General features: G+C 42.3%; 1 protein-coding gene across 1 annotated transcript in view; it reads left to right on the top strand.

The window, feature by feature from the left end:
- Positions 1-14431, top strand: part of LOC126457894 (calpain-9-like) — a 1049120-nt gene that overhangs the window by 931937 nt on the left and 102752 nt on the right. The gene's annotated exons all lie outside the window — the stretch shown is intronic.

The following is a 14431-nucleotide window of genomic DNA, read 5'->3' as shown; positions in this document are numbered from 1 at the left end:
ACGGACCCTGGATGCCAGCAGGGGACTGTTTAAGCTAGTAGAGGATCTGTAATGGTGTGGGCCATTTGCAGTTGGAGTGATGGGGGAACCCTGACAGGTCTAGATACGTTTCTGACAATTGACAGGTACGCAAGCATCCTATCTGAACTCTGCACCCATTCACGTCCACCGTGCATTCCTACAGACTTGGGCAGTTACAGAAGGACAATGCGACATCCCACTCGTCCAGAATTGTTACAGATTGACTCCAGGAATACTTTTCTGAGTTTAAACACTTCCGCTGGCCACCAAACTCCTCAGACATGAACATTTTCGATTGCGTGATGAGTCAAACAAGCCTAAAGGCTGTAAATTCAGCTAAATATTTAGGGATTACAATTACAAATAACCTAAATTGGAACGATCACATAGATAATATTGTGGGTAGACCAAACCAAAGACTGCGATTCATTGACAGAACATTTAGAAGGTGCAAGAGGTCTACTAAAGCGACTGCTTACACGACGCTTGCCCGCTCTATTCTGGAGTATTGCTGTGCGGTGTGGTGTGAGATACGCAGCAGGTGGGACTGACGGATGACATCGAAAAAGTACAAAGAAGGGCAGCTCGTTTTTTATTAACGCGGAATAGGAGAGATTGTGTCACAGACATGATACGTGAATTGGAGTGACTACCATTAAAACAAAGGCGTTTTTCGTTGCGACGGGATCTTCTCACGAAATTTCAATCACCAGTTTTGTCCTCGGTTTTCGAAAACATTCTATCGCCACGCATCTACATAGGGAGAAATGATCATCACGATAAAATAAGAGAAATCAGGGCTTGCACAGAAAAATTTAAGTGCTCGTTTTTTCCGCGCGCTGTTCGAGAGTCGAACGATGGAGAGACAGCTTGAAGGTGGTTCACTGAACCCTCTGGCAGGCAGTTTATCGTGAAAATCAGAGTAGATTACTGAGCATATCTGGGATACTTTGAAATGTGCTGTTCAGAGGAGATCTACCCTCGTCTTACTCTTACGGATTTATGAACAGCCCTGTAGGAATCATGGAGTCAGTTCGCTCCAGCACTACTTCAGACATTAGTCGAGTCCATGCGACGTCGTGTTGCGGCACTTCTGCGTGCTCGCAGGGCTCCTACACGATATTAGGCAGGTGTACCAGTTTCCTTGGTTCTTCAGTTCCAGACAGCGTGAGACTGGACAAAGTGAGCAGGCCAGCAAGCATCATATGCTACACAAATGCTACTTGTTACAGTGGTATATCACATGCTGTATGCTGTCAATGTTTCGTTCTCACAGTGTATATACTGTAAAAGTGGTGTACCAGCTAGCTGTTAGAATGGGAACAGACAGATGGATCTTAACGACGAAAGCCGCCCATAGTGTCGCAAGCCAGCACCTAGCATTGAGTTTGAAATAGCTGTGTAAACCGCAGAAGATGAGCCTGGAAAGGTTCGAAAACCGGTTCATGGAATGAATATACAGCTATTTAAAAAAGTTTCAGGTTGTAGTTTTAAGCCGGCCGCTGTGTCCGAGCGGTTCTAAGCGCTTCAGTCCGGAACCGCGCTGGTGCTACGTCGCAGGTTCGAATCCTGCCTCGGGCTTGGACGTGTGTGGTGTCCTTAGGTTTGTCCCATCATGACAGATCCCATCCTGCAGCACTATAAGAAGTGGTTTCCGACTGCACCACCAGTGGGTTCCCATTATAAACTGTTTTGTTTAGGCCGCGCGGGGTAGAAGTGTGTAAGCCTAGGGACCGATGACCTCAGCAGTTTGATCCCATGGGAACTTACCACAAATTTCGAAATTTTGTTCTGCCTACGGACGAGAACGAATATCGTCCGTAGGATAGTGAACGAAATTAGCGCCGCCGCGTCTGAAACCGAAACGAACAGAGGTACCGGCGAACGGAACCCTATTTCGGCTGCTGCGGAATGCGCATGCGCCGTGCTTCCGCTCAGCAGAAAAAGCGCTGCGCGTAATCGCAGATAGCGCAGAGGCTCCGGGGCAGTGGGACGAGCCGGCGGGACGGCCCCGCCTAACAGTACGCCAGCGCGCGCTGCCGCCGCCCGTTACCTGACCGATCGCCCGCTGCCACACACAGCTCTCACGCGCCACAAAACTCCGCTCCGGCCGCAGAGGCTGGCGCTGCCGCTCCAGGCCAACGCGTGTCCGCGGGCACCGCTTCAGCTGCAGGCTGCCCCAGCCGACTTATGTCCCCATTTTACAGGACCTAAGACACTGAGGACGGTAAAACGTTGTATTGGATCTTACAGTCAAAAAGTAAGACGGCGCCTGCTGCCAGACAGAAACATCACTTGATCATGCTCTACTTGAAATCAAATCTAAAGCTACGGCTGTGGAAAACATACTCTTGTTCGAACGGACTCCAGATTTTCCGGTGCGCCGCAGCTTTCCATACAGTATCGAGCTGGTTCGAACATTAACGTGACATTTTACTCGCGCGGCGCGAGTGCAAGGGATGAGCAAGAAACTACGAACTAACTTCAACAATATGCTATGAGTTTGCTTGAAATTTGACAGTTTCGTTAAACACTGGAGGAAATACCATTAATTCCTACCATGGCATATAATTGAACAGATAATGCTGGTGTGTATGGATATACAGGATCTTCAAAAAAAGTGTAGACTACTTTGAGAAGTGGAAGTACTCATCGAAACAAGAAAAATAAGTCTAGTGAATATGGATCCGGAAACGCATACTTTCTGGAAAAAAACCCAATAAAGATGGGTACGGAAATACATACCTCCTGCTATAAATACGCGATTACGGAGATGTTTAAGGTGGCGTCCATTCATGACAATGCACCCCTCTACCCTCCGGCGTAAGGAATGAAGTATACCCGATTGTTGTTGTACCTGGTGGCAAGCACTGAAGATGCGACCCTGCAGTGTGTGCATCATCGCTGATTGGCGTGGCGTAGACCAATTCCTTCAAGTGTCCCAATAACCTAATGTCTAGGGGCTGAGGTCTGGGGAACTAGCAGACCAAGGTGTGGGGCCACCCCGACCACCGCAGCGGTCCTCAAATGTCCTCGTCAGATGTTCGCGCACGTTGTGACGGCAGCGTTCTGCTGCACCATCATGCATGATGACGTTTGGTTTGTGGGGCGCCCAACTGGGCGGTCATCAACGCCCATACAAAGTCCCAATTGTTACACAGTCAAATTTTTTCACAGTCCAATGTACCCTCTGTCATAAATGATGATGATGATGATGATGATGATGAAATGATGAGGAATATACAGACACCCAGTCCCAGGGCAGAGAAAATCCCCAACCCGGCTGGGAATCGAACCCAGGACCCCGTGATTCAGAGGCAGCAACGCTAGCCACTAGACCACGAGCTGCGAATACCATCATCCATGAACCACATTTGTATTTGTAGCTGGAATGGCACAGCCTCCAGCAAGAAATGCCATACATTAATGAGAAAGTCCAGATACAGCGTCCTAGTTCACCTTTGTGGTAGCACACATGACGCTCTATAAATCTATCGCCAAATACGCCTGTCCATACGTTGATTGAGAATCAGTGTTGAAACCATCTTTCCTGAAATGCATGGCGATTTACATTTGCCCACACATGCTGATTATGTAAATTTACTCTATCTCATCGGTAAGTAAAATCTTTGTTGACAACAGTGGATCTATGGCATACTTCTGCAACAGCTGTTGACAGTCGCCGTCTGCCACGATGGTCCTGTGGCCTTGGGGTTTGAACACGCTGTAGATGACGTGGGAACAGCAACTGTTCATGAAGTAGCCCCAAGATAAGAGAGTGAAATACGTCTTCTGCTGCTGTTAATGGTCGCACTCTGGTCTCACGGGTTTCTTCCATTGAACGTACCACACGCTCCTCCATGTCAAGCGTGCGGACTGTGTGGGGACTTCCATTGTCAGTCTTCCGAGATGCAAGGGTACCTCCGTCCTTCAGATACTGGAAAAGTCTGACGAACAGCTTATTATTAGAGGGCACTCTGCGCTGTGGATAGTTTTCAGCATATAGTACACAGGCTCGCAGGCTACGTCCATTTGTTAAACCATAGCAGAATACCATAACCCCAATTCCCTTGTGGAGTAGCAGGTTTCCGTTGCTAACAAGTGGTGGAAGAGAGAAATCTAAATGTACTGTACTCTTTGTACGTACAAACAGCGAATTAACAGTAAACACATAAGTGAATCCGCTTTTGGAAGAGGGTGAAACACCATGATACGTATCCAGGGTTGACAGTAATGTATAATAAGGCACAAAAACACGGCGAAAACTAACGTAGCCTACAACACGACATGAACCATACAACTGACTGCAGAACACCTAATGGTAGGTGGGGTACTCTACTTGCCGACACGTTTAACGGAGCGCCAATGCAACGACTGTGATAACACCCGCAACCAAGCGTCTCGCAGCACGTGTTTACCTCGGCAACTATACGTTTGTCAATCCATGTGTATTGGACTTATATGTCTTCTTTCGACGAGTAGTGCCACCTCTGAAAGTATTCAACACTTTTTTTGAACACCCTGTGTAAGCATTTATGCTGATTTTCATGTAAAGTTAACAAAGACGAAAATGTCCTCCGAAAAATAATACTTGACTGAACCCAGCACAATATTTTATTTGTTTATAGGAGACGATACTGATTTACCAAGTAAGTTGCGAATGGAGAATTCAGTCGCTGTTCAAGGAATTAGAATAACGGGTAAAAACGTTACCATATTTTAATCAGTTTGAAATCAAGACAGCAATATTCAGATGAAACAATGAAGAAAATTTATCGAGCACCAAAGACCGAGCAAACGAAACATATCGTAATAAACTGACTATATGAATTACAGCGACAAGACCCCTCTTGGGAGATAGTACCATTGGACGTCACTAGATCGCGGGACGAGCGAAACCTCGAGAGTTGGACAGAATGAAAGTTGCAGTCTTTTATTTATTTATTAGTTCCCTCAGTTGCGCGTGATCTGGACCCCAGAAAATATTTCAGTCCGTTTTGACAGTTATTTTTATTATTGACATCCACAGTGCAATAAAAAAGCCGAGTCAGGTCGTTCTGATAATGTACCAACAAAAGTTACTAGATCGCAGGCGGATCAAAAGATCGAACAAAATTCGAGATTTCCCAAACAGTGACATAAACTGGTCGAAGAGTTAGAGTCGCTTTCAAACACTACCCTGTCTAATAATAAACACATTCACATGAAGCGCTAGTCTTTATTACTTTAGTGAAATATTCACTTCATTGCCGATTCTGGTACTGCCAATTTTTTCCAAATGAAATTATTGCCTGAATACGTAAAGAATTAGAAATGACAAATTTTATACTTCCCAAAAAAAAGAGCAATATAAACTGTAACTCATTGACAAATAATGGTTATTGAAAGTGTATTAATACTGTTTGTAAGATAATTCTAATTTATTGTTCCTCTCAACTGCATATTTTTAATTAGATTGCAACTTTCGATCACTCTGGGTCATCTTCATATCTAAGTAGTTGCGGCACCAAACCGCCTTGTCTACTCAGAACCTCTTACAGAGTACTGTGTGAGTACACGAGACGGGTTTCTAACGCAACTATTTATATCTGAAGATGACCTAAAGTGATTGAAACATGTAATCTAATTAAATAATGCAACTGGGACGGAAAAATAAATGAGAATTATCTCAAATATCAATACAGTTGCTGAATCTCTCAAAACGATTGTGTCGGCTATAGTGGATTACGATTTAATGAGAAAGAGATGGGATACTAAAATGAGGTTCTTTCTTTACGCATCTGCTTTGCGTCTTCGTTGAAACCAGTAGAAGTGCTACACTGTGAAATAAATCGTCATTAATAGTAATGTTAAGCCTAACAAGTTTATTCAGACGACAAAATTATCCCTTTATACCTTTCCGCTAATAATCTCCTGCACTACTATAGATTACGGTCACAGAGGGAATGAGAACAAAGCCAGTATCTGCTCGCTAATGGTGGCCGTCGGCTAAATATGAATCTTTGACCGGCACGAAGATGATCCATTCCCAAAGCGGTATACGAAGTCCATTGCTACTTGTTCAATCTTAAACATAAACATTTTTAATTATTTCCCGAATCATGATGGTTAAAAATGGTTAGCCGCGCGGGATTAGCCGAGTGGTCTAAGGCGCTGCAGTCATGGACTGTGCGCCTGGCCCCGGCGGAGGTTCGAGTCTTCCCTCGGGCATGGGTGTGTGTGTTTGTCCTTCGAGTAATTTAGGAGAAGTAGTGTGTAAGCTTAGGGACTGATGACCTTAGCAGTTAAGTCCCATAAGATTTCACACACATTTGAATATTTTTGAAAAATAGTTAAATACATTTTATGAGGAAATATTTACATTCAACTACTCAGGTGGCCAAGACAGTAGAGTGATCGAAGATTCTGTTCCACTGCATCGTACAGATATTATTTTTGTTTGGTTCAGTGCTTTAGTCGAGAGTTAACGTCAATTTTTTTTGATTGTGTGAAAGACATGCGGGGTCATATGCAGTGACACTCTAATTTCTTATCAGAAGTACAAATCTTGTTAAAAGTGTGTTTGACAGGATTGCAGGAACCGCAAGCTATTTCAACCTTACAATAAAGAAGAGTCGGGAAAACATAGCTACAAGAATTTCCGAATCATCACTGCTTCGGTAAGATGCAGAAAAAATGATAATATATTTTTAGGAATATTACAGAACAGATGATCAGGGGACTGACACATAATCTCAAGGTGACGCACATTCTTTATTTTTACATTGTCACTATTGTACGAAGATACGCTGTCCGCTACGCTACATTTTTTACCCCTTTTTTGTTTTACGACTTTTTCTTCTGGCAGTATATGGTCAATCTTGTTTCGCTTTGCTTGGTGCTTCGTTTATGCAACTGTATCACTTCCGGTACTGTTTACTTTGAATGTCTGTATTCCTCGAATTATTAGTCGTCCTGACATACTCTGTTAATACGATCGTTTGCAGACATGTTAGCTGAAGCTCATAAATTATGCTAGACGTATGTTTATGGTCGTCAGCGGGGCCCCCAACACTTCCATTTTCCCCTCCCCTCCCCGACTGCGCAGCTATGGGCTAGTTTATTTTGAGCCCGCTCTACTTCATGGTTCACGTTGAAATACGTAGTTGGATGAATATAGAAATAAGCGTGCCATATTCACTCCACGACTTTCACAAAGTAGTTCTAGCAACGGAGGAAGTAAAATGTTTGCTAATGACCTCTTTCGGCTGGTTCTCAGCTGAAACATTTCGTGTTTTTGTGACCAACGTTCTTTGTTTAGGCGAAGTAACCTTCCATCTAATGTCGTTATTTTAAGTGTGAATTACTTAGTACTATGTACTTCCGACTTGATTTAGGTGATAAACAGAAACCTGGCAATAGTTCTATAAATCTGATCACTTTGAAAAACGGAACAAGAGAATCAACAACTAGCTTAGAAGTACTTTGTGAAAAAAAGGCTGAGAATTAATAAACCACTTTTGGCAAGCTTTTTTCATTTAGAAAACAATTTTAAAATGTAGACTAAAATGATGCAAATTGTAATGCACATTACGGTGAATCACCTAGAAAGGAAAATCATCCATCAGGTTTACAGGAATCAGACACTAGCTGTCAAAAGAAAAGACAGCGACGCAAAATTTTCAACAGTAAAGAAAGGTGTGTTCGGCGTGGATCCAGCCTTTTCTCATTAATCTTCAGTATTACATTGAGAAAGCAAAAACCAGCATGTGCAAAACAAATTATAAATTCTTAAATTTGCAGATAATGTAGCAGTGTTAGTAAATCTGAAAATCGTTTTCAAAAGACCATAGAAGGCATGGACAAGCTTTCTCCAAAAAGCTGCAGCGTGAAAATAAATGAGAAAAAAACCGAACTCCTTGAATATAGTAAATTTCCAGTAGCAACAGACATGCTTCTGGATGGAGAGAATGTGAAGCAAGGTACAAGGTAGTCACCTAGGTATTTGAATGACAGAGGATGGTAGACCCTGCCAGGAGATTAAATGCACAACCATTCGACAATAACAACAAGCTACTAAACACCAGAAAACAACATGAAAAAACCTTTATTTGGAATGTTGTTCTATATGGTTCGGTGGCACGGGCAACAGGGGATCCAGAACAGAGAATAATACAAGATTTCGAGGCATGATATTGGAGAAGAGACCTAAGGATTTCGTGGACAAATGACCAATGAATGTATCTTCAAGAACATGAGAGAGAAAAGTTCGTTGTGAAGGAGTATCAAGGGACATAGCCACTTTATTGTGATATTACTAGAAAGCAGAATGAACGAGGAAGACAAAACGTGAGTACGTCAGACAGATAAACAGGGGCTGGGCCAGTAATATCCACCTGCGCGACGGAACACCGTACAAGTTGCAGTCGTAGGAAAGGAGACTCTACAGACCACCTACTTGAAGGACGTCACAGTTACGAGGTGCAATATGAGGTTTTACGTAACACCCGCAAAGGGAGGAAGACGAACTACCTTGAAATAATGGAAATTAATAAACATGTGTCCACTTGCACGCATTGAGTACTGAACGGTGACACGCAGTTCCTTCATTCGCCACTTCTAACTGCACGTGCTATTAATAATTCCATCCTGACCAATTTTTAGATTTCCCCTCCTACTCATATACCCCATTTTCCCTTTGATTCAGTTACTGTTGTTTCGCTTGCCCTACTAAAATTCTACTATGTATAATTACAGTTGTCTTACATACCTGCTTAGTCCCACTTGTAATATTCTATTTGTTTGTAATAATGGACCCGTTATAGATAAAACTCTTATTCAGTCACCCTCTTGGAACTTGTCATCAAAGTTTACTATATATTGTTCAACTTGCGTATTTCCTCAGAACAGGTGTTGTAATTTGTCATGTAATTCATTATTTAATGTGCCGCATATTTTACCTAATCTAAATATTTTTACTGAAGTAATTTCTGTCCTTTTAGTCCTAAATCGGACAACAACAGTCGTCGACTTTGAGAACCAATTGTGACACTCATCGCTCCCTATGCACCTAATTTAAAATCTTTCATTCAGCAAAAAATTAATAGCCACACATATTTATCTTTGAACCTGACGATGGCGTAACAGCTGGAAACAGGTTTGTAAAATAATAATGTAGAATATTACACTAATGTCGCGTGATTTTTCATTCATAATGTATGAAATCTTTTAGGTAGAACCTACGGAACGATCAGTTAACATAAAGCAAAACAAAAGAAGGTCTGAAATTGACAACATATTCATAACTTGCAAAAGTTGGGAAAAATAGTGAACGAGGGACACTACTGACTATTCGACGGGCAGAGAACGAAGGAAGAAGCTAGAAAAGTCATATAATTTCTCTATTCCTTTCGGCGTTATTTGTACATGTGATCATCTGCACCCACCAGAAAGTCACCGAGTATGGAAATTATAATAAACCACATGTGCTGTTTAAGACTTTCCCGACGTAGTAAGTGCTTCAATGGTTCACGGGCGTCACGTCGGATAATGTCGTGGAAGCTGCACAGTATTTCGACGAGACAGCTGTTCGTCATCTTCAGGTGCTTACTGACGCTCTTCTAGTGAGTCAGCGTATTTATTGGCGACCCATTGCAGCAACACCTCAGTAAGCACCTGAAGATGACGAGCAGCTGTCTCGTCGAAATACTGTGCAGCTTCCACAACATTATCCGACGCGACGGCCGTGAACCATTGAATCAGCTATATTAAACCAGTTCGTGGATGAGCAGTTAATCTTTATGAGCTGAGCCCACTACAACGGGAAACTCGCTGGGAAAAAAAAAAAAAAAAAAAAAAAAAAAAAAAAAAAAAAAAAAAAACACGAGGCTTCAGAGTGCACGTGAACGAAGAGGACTTACTCGCTGTCCAAGTGATATGCGCACGGTGGGCCGAGACCGCAGCAGTCCATCATTGCATAAGCGTCTGGTCTGGTGCGAGGTGGCCCGTTTCGGTGTTATGCAGCGTTTGCCGTGAACAATGTAATCTCTGGAGGAAGTGGTGCCGGCCCGACAATGGGCAGTAAGTAAGGCGTGCTGCGCCGTGCGATCCTATCGATAGCTCGCGAGCTGACGCGGCGCCGGCCGCTGTTTCCCTCGATAGCGCAGCCAACCGGAATGCGCAGCGGAGCCATCTTAATGGCCACCCGGATACCATCGGCGAAAGTTATTTTTCGGAGAAACTCCGACATGCTCGTACGCGTTCAGAAGAGCAGTGGTGGCTCTTTTTTATGTTTGGCTCTCGATGCTGTATTCCTACTCTATGAAATGTCTGACAAAATGCAACAGTTCGAGCAAAAATGGTCAAACTGAACTGGCAATAAGTATGTTCTGGGCAAAAAGTGAAGTATAATATCTGCCGGATCCGGCCCGCGCTTGGCTTCAATTAGTCCGGCGGAAGAATTTCGTGGGAAAGAGAGCGAGAGAGGGCGAGGCGATCGCATTTTCCTCCGACTGTGAGGCATTTTTGGATATTCGCGTCTGTTGCTCGCATTTCTCCACTTTTGCTTCCGTATAATACAGCTAATAATATTAAGTTCAAGCTGTGTAGACTTTTAAATTTTTTAAAATGAACAAAGATATCATGGCCCAGAATGAGATTTTCTCTCTGCAGCGGAGAGTGCGCTGATAAAAACTTCCAGGCAGATTAAAAATGTGCGCCAGTGTAGGAAGTTTCATATGACAACTTAATTTATTTAGTGTTACGGAAAAAACCCATGCCTATACGATCAGTCATCAAAAGTCTTTTTTGACAAATATTTTAAAAAATGTTTGCTAACAGTTTTTTTTGTACATTAAAACACAAAATTTTAAACATTCTGATGAGGTGTCTGTGGCCAACAATCGCAAAGTCACTTCTAACTGCGTGTCTACTCTGACTGCTTGTCTCAATGCCGTCTTTTGTTGTTCAGGTCCTTCTCTTATTAACATTAGTAAATAATTCTTATCCATTGTTGACGTGTTAAAACGTCACAACAGTCGAAATTCAAGGTAATTTATAATGAATTACTGCAACCATTCCTTCTGTAGGGGTTCATTTTTACACGATGACATTTCAGGACAGTTGGCAACCCATCTTCAGATGTTTACATTTATTTAAGTGCCGTGAACATTGTTGCACAATTCTACAATGGTACTTTTTAAGACAGCAATCGTAAAACTGCAGGGAAAGAAACGATGTTCACGATACGTGAATAAATGTACTCGTAAACGTCTGAAGACGGGTTGAATATAAAATGAAAGTACGTAAAGAACAGCATGTTTAATTGCATAATTTGCTATCGTGGCATGTCGGGAAGGGGGTGCCATTCACACCATTCATATCGATGTGTTTGCCCATAAATATGAATCACGGGCACTATAGTTTTGACTTTGTGGGCTATGAGCGCTGCTGTCGCATCATGTGATGAGCCGGCCCGCGAGCCTAGATTCTTTTCAGTTTGTGTGTTTGTAGCCCATTGACAACGTGCACCCGTATAAGCCGCTGTGATCAATGACGTTTAGCAAGGTACTCGGCTCCAAAGATCCCCTGCTCTTCACAATGTTTGCTCGCAAAGTGGTTGAGTTGGACCTGCATTCGCTGACAGTTCCTGCCGCGTTCAGAACCGACTGTCATTGAATCCTTCCTGCCGGCTGCATCTTTTTACGACCTCTGTTTTGATGCCGTGTTACACGGCTGCGAGCGGCACATTATCTCTTGTAGACATTTGGCAGTTCGCGTTTGTAGCAGTTCCTGGTGGGAGAAAGTGCTCAAAGATCGTCCACCGCAAGGTGTATAAGAGCAATAGTAAACATTTTGAGTCTCTTAAATGTGTAAGTACATTCCATCCTCAATAATGTTGTAAGCTTTCTATGTAATTTATCTAGATATGTGAATTACTGAATATTCTTTTTCCAGGAACTTTCTCCTCGAGTAACGTGATCTTTAAATATTGTATTCAAATACTCAGCAAACATTACTCTTGGTTGGCCCTGTATTGCGCATGTGAACAGTGTCACCAAATAAAATTTTACTCTTCTTAAATGCTGAATTTGAAATAATGAAAATGGAGCTAACTAAATACCAAAAGAAATAAATTATGCGCTCAGTGAAAACTAACTAACAAACTCAATACTGAAGTATGTTATGAAAGTTACGTAACATGAAGGCAATGACTTTAAGTATCAACAAAATAAAACACTGCTCATCACAGTAGAAAATAATTATTTAAGATAACCAACACTGTTCACTGTAAATTAATCTGTTTACTTGGCGCAACATCTGGAAATTCTGACTACGTACCGTTTGAAGCCAAAGTGAGATCTGCCCTGAAAGAGAAGTAGCTTACCTCATGCTCAGCGTACTATTTTGTGTCTGGTGTACTGACGTTCTCGACAGTAAACTGAAATTAGCAGTTGCAGCAACTAATGAAAAATAATCTACTTTGAATTTTTCTGTGCTTGTCAGAAACGATCTGTGGCTGCGCGTGGCGTACAGTACATTGCGAGGTTTATTAAGAATGATGGAGGAGGGTTTTACTTCAAAGAAAATCGTTCTTGAAATACCAGTATTAAACTCTGCTTTTTATCAAAAAGACTGTACAACATAAGAAGACTAACAACTACGAAATTACATGGAGATGAAAACTTGGTGATAAACCTATTGTACTGATTGTGTTGATGGAGAAGATGGAGAATATTCGCGCAGAAATGGAACATTAACCACAGTCACACATATTGAAATAGATCTTTGGAATCAGCAATTAAATATTTCGTTAACCTACTAGATATTTCATCTTTGATACATTGGCAATGATGATTCGGTCATCGACTCGCCTTGAAAACGATTGCATGGTTATCAGCGGAAATATCGGAAGATGAAATATTGCTGTCCCGATGTAAGTCTGAATATGATGAAATATTCTACACGCCGGTAAAACTTTAAGTATGACAATTAAATTCTGTTTTCACAAACTACTAGATTCTGCAAGAAGTGAAATTATCCTTTCGGTTCGCAAGTATTAAAATAGCGAAAAACATATTCTGTGGGTCCATTTTCTTTAAACTAGCTTATGAAACGTCTCTCATATAATGAACAAAAAACCTACTTTAGACCTTTTACGATCGTTCTTAAGTTCTTTCTTTTGTTATTTTCCCCACTCAGTGATACGGAGGCTAAAATTGTTAGGGTTTGGGAAAGAAACCTGTTCACGCAGTATGAATTGGATTAATCATAGTCTATACACACATTCGATACAGCGGAATAATTTTTATATACTCGGCATGCATTTACAGCACTAATTGCTGTTTTCTGCCTGAAGGCGGTGACATCGTGCGCTGAGTTGGGTGACGTCGTTTACCGGGTTCATTCAGCCCCTTGGTGTATATGTGTGACACATAGTGGTTTTTGGGACCTGATCTCTACAACCTAATACATAGTGCTATAGAGCGCATTATGTCTTCTTCTTATGCAGTATACACAGTAATGTCGTTCAGCCTAGGTTTGTCCATCCGGCGGCACTCCTCCTGGTCGGAACCTCTGGTACGGCTGTGTCCGCGCTGGTCTGGCTTGATCTCAAACCAAGCTCTCCATCCTTTCGTCTGGTCCCTTTGTCTCCAACGTTTCATTACCCAACATTAGACCATCCCCACTACAAGTCGGTAGTATGCGCGGATCAGTCATTTTATACATGTAATCCAAGTCAGGTAAGTTCCAGTATTCGTTAAAAAGTCTCGTTTACGCAGTTGATTATACATTACAATTCATATAAAGGAAATACATCGAAAAATGTACAGGATTGTCAGTCTGAAAAGCTTTAAAGGGTGTTGCAGGGTAGGTTGTGCTGATATATAATTGTTGAGGAAGAAGTACGATAGGTTGGGCCGTTTCCGAGTTCGAAGTTAGCCAGTCAGACGGATGCGAGCGTAAATCCAAGCGACCCGCTAGAGACGGTGTCACCAACGTGTCCTTCCTTTGGTTTCCCAAAACCGTAGAAGAGAGCGGAACAAAAATTGGACATGGGACGGTAATAAAGATGGAACCCGAGGTAAAGGCTGAGAGGTTTCATGCGCTATCATCTAGGCAGTGGAACAACTGACGCTTACTGTAGCTGGCAGGACGCTTGAAATTGCGCGTACAACAGCCTGATTGGCCAACTTCAATGCTAATTTACTCTGAAACGGCAAAACGTTTTGAATTTTTTTCTTAAGAATTATTTCTCGGGAGAACCTACCCTGGAACACTCTTACAATCTTATCAGACTGTTTCTGACAACCCTGTATGAGAGTATAGCTTGTGAAACAATATTGCACTCTGATTCACCAATTTCTGGGAAACTTCATTCACACTGTGGTTATGGGTACGTCCAGACGTAATAGCTCCTTTCTGCTGTTAC

This window comes from Schistocerca serialis, chromosome 2 (assembly GCF_023864345.2).
Source record: "Schistocerca serialis cubense isolate TAMUIC-IGC-003099 chromosome 2, iqSchSeri2.2, whole genome shotgun sequence".
Classification (NCBI taxonomy): domain Eukaryota; kingdom Metazoa; phylum Arthropoda; class Insecta; order Orthoptera; family Acrididae; genus Schistocerca; species Schistocerca serialis.
Note: the sequence above shows the minus strand (reverse complement) of the source record. Positions and strands in the feature narration are given on the sequence as shown.